The 2,974-nt window shown below is 67.0% G+C and overlaps 2 non-coding genes across 2 annotated transcripts in view; both read right to left on the reverse strand.

Moving 5' to 3' along the window:
* LOC144490190 (28S ribosomal RNA) overlaps positions 1 to 13 on the reverse strand; it is a 3,775-nt gene extending 3,762 nt beyond the window's left edge. The window contains exon 1 of the ribosomal RNA XR_013497173.1: positions 1 to 13. This exon is cut by the window's left edge and continues 3,762 nt beyond it. This is a non-coding gene — a ribosomal RNA (28S ribosomal RNA).
* Positions 14 to 1,273: 1,260 nt separating this feature from the next.
* Positions 1,274 to 1,427, reverse strand: LOC144490192 (5.8S ribosomal RNA). Its single transcript, XR_013497175.1, has one exon. It is a non-coding gene; the product is annotated as a 5.8S ribosomal RNA (ribosomal RNA).
* Between the last annotated feature and the right edge of the window lie 1,547 nt (positions 1,428 to 2,974).

Consider the following 2,974-nt stretch of genomic DNA (forward strand, 5'->3'; position numbering starts at 1 on the left):
TGATCTGAGGTCGTAGGCAGCAACGAGTGCTCTGGCCGGCCGGTCGTCGGCGCCTCCACGCGCTTCGGGCGCACACACAGACACACACACGTACGCGTGCTCGCAAGTGCGCGCCGTGCTGCGCAGCGGATGCACAGGCACGGACACACACGGAACGCACACGGTACTGCGAGCGCTGCGTGCCCCCTCGCACTCGGCGCCGGACCGGGCTCGGCACGTCAACTGTTCCAGAGAATCGTTTGCGGCGAGGCGTGCGCCCACCTCCACGGTAACGGAAAGCAGTGCTGCTGGCGGGGTCGCGGTGCGACGGCGGTATCGAGCGAGAGAAAAGCAGGGCCGTGGGACACACAGCCTGCCGGAGCGAAAGGCCAGACGCCAAGGACGAAGCCGGGCGGCGGAGCGCACGGGCTGCAAGCGGCGGGTGGCCACGCCGCGGCCAGGACAGCACCTTTCACGTAGAAGACTTCGGCGGCAGCAGGACACGGGGAGACACCGGAGCGAGGACCACACGGCCAAGTCGGCTCTGCGACGATTCGAACCCAAGGCACACGTTGAACGCGGGCGCAGGCACATTGCCCCAGAACCGCAACGGCAGAGGGTGGGCTGCGGAGTGTGGAAGGAGCCGCAGCTCCAGCGCAACACAAGCAACGACACCCAACCGCCACGGATTCCCACGACAAAAATGCAAGCACTCGCACGCGCAACAGAGGGAAGAAAAGCACGGCACGACCGAGCACCGATCCAGGCATCAAGCGTCACACGCGTCAAGCTGCCGTCCTCCACGCGACGGCACTGAACGGCCACGGCAACCCACCGGCAGGCAACCGAGCACGGACCACGCGAGGCAACGTGTCCGGAGACGTCCAGCGGACAGTCACTCCACTCTCTCACTCTCTGTGCCGGAGCACCCAACCGAGCCAACTCTTGCGGATCCTTCCCGTGGACGAGCCACACACACACATCAACAGAGAGTCAACCCCCCTGGCCCGAGCCTAACGGAAGGCACACACGGTCCCGGCAGCGAGGCAGTCACGTTCTCTCTCTCTGGCAACCCGATGACAGCCGTGCCGGCGACCCCGAGGTGGCTGGGCCAGTGCGGGAGCGGGCAGTGCCGACGAGCCCGGAGGCGGACGCCGGCACCCAAGAGGTCAAGCTCTCCGACGCGGATTACTCTGGGTCTGCACTTAGGGGGACAGAGAGGACGGCACCTCTGCGACACCCCAGCCGCGCTCTTCGGCGCACGGATGCGCGCGAAGTGCGATTGATTGTCAAGCGACCCTCAGACAGACGTAGCCCCGGGAGGAACCCGGGGCCGCAAAGTGCGTTCAAAGTGTCGATGATCAATGTGTCCTGCAATTCACATTAATTCTCGCAGCTAGCTGCGTTCTTCATCGACGCACGAGCCGAGTGATCCACCGCTAAAAGTTGTATCGGGTTTCGGATCGGTTGCCCGATCCTGGGACGCGCAAAACGCTCCCCCGCCGACGTGACGGTGGAGCCCCAGCCTGGCGCGTACCACGGCGTGAGCCCGGAGGCGCACGCACTCGAGCGACAATCAAGCGAAAAAAAGGAGGAATCAGGGCGCTCGCAGGCGTTGAGTGCCGGCGTGGGTGAGGGGCCGGGGCCCGCCACGCGCCGTCACGCCCCGCAACAGCCAGAGGCAGAGTTCTCTGGTGTCACCGTCTGGCGGTAGGCTCGAGAGTCGAGGCGAGGCCGCAGCGGACTGAGTCGGGTGCAAGCCGCGGAGGACAGGCCGACGCTACGGGCGCAAGCCGACCCCGCACGCCCCAACCTCGGCGGGCTGGGGAAGGGGGCGCGGCGGAACGCTCGCAAGCGCGGCTGCCCCCGCGGACAGGCACATTCTCTCGAACGCGGTGGACGCTCGCTCAAGTCAGCACGAGACCAGACCGGACCGACAGGCGGACAACGAATCTTTAAACCTCGCACCCACCCTCCGCACACGGGTGCCGGAGGAATGGTGAGCATGAACAGGTACCCCTCACCGGGCTTTGAAGAGAGTGACTAGAATGCGACCAAAGCTTCACCGCGGCGGGAGACAAAAAGGCCCCTGACTGCACCAGAACGTCTCCCTGCGGAGTCACACAGTGGCCGTTCACCGTGGTCCCGTCGACAAGCCGCCAGGACAAGCACCCAAGCCCGCAGCAGCTCTCTTCGTTTCAACTGCGGATGTAATGCTGCAAGGCGGTGGCAAGGTCACGTCGCAGCCCGCAAGCCGTCGCCAAGGCGAGAGGAAGACGGTCCCCACAGCGGGCACACACAGACGGACGTGGAGCACGGGGCGGCGGCCCACAGGTGCGCACACGCGCCGTGCCGAGGATCGGTGCGGACGCCGGTGACATCGCACCCGGCAGAGCGGCTAGGCAGAAGTCGCTGCGGAGGAGGAGCACCGTCGGCGGAACGGTCTGCTGGCGGGCGAGGGACCAAACGAGCAGCTAGAACGGGCGGAGTGGACCGGACTGCAGAAGCGGAGTGAGTGCGTGGCTGACGCCACCGTCTCCCTCCGAGCGTCTGCTCGCGCCGGCCAAACCGCCGAACCGCTGAACGAAAGGACCGCATCGTCCCACGCAGGCAGGCCGGCCGTGTTGCCGTGCGTGCCCCCACCTCTCGGACGGACTGCAAAGACACCCTACGAAGCCAACGGCGAAGCCCTTCCAACGGCGCAGGCGTAGCGTGTGCGGCACCCGCATGGACTTGCCGGCGTGCAACCGAGCGTGTGCGTGCTCGTCGGTGGCGGCGCCCGCGCGCCGGCCCAACCGAGTGGGACCGAGATCGACGTCGCCCGGCTTCGGCGGAACGTGCGTACGGGTGACCAGGCCCGTTCGACGGGTACGGCGAAATTGTCGGTGTGACCTCCCACCCGCGTGGGAGGCGCCAGCGTCAGTACGGGCCACGGCCCCGGGGCCAACCCCCGTGAGGCTCTCCTGCCTGGCCCAACCGGCGCAGCCTTCGAGTT

The sequence above is a fragment of the Mustelus asterias genome, unplaced genomic scaffold, assembly GCF_964213995.1.
Source record: "Mustelus asterias unplaced genomic scaffold, sMusAst1.hap1.1 HAP1_SCAFFOLD_2995, whole genome shotgun sequence".
In the NCBI taxonomy this organism is placed as follows: domain Eukaryota; kingdom Metazoa; phylum Chordata; class Chondrichthyes; order Carcharhiniformes; family Triakidae; genus Mustelus; species Mustelus asterias.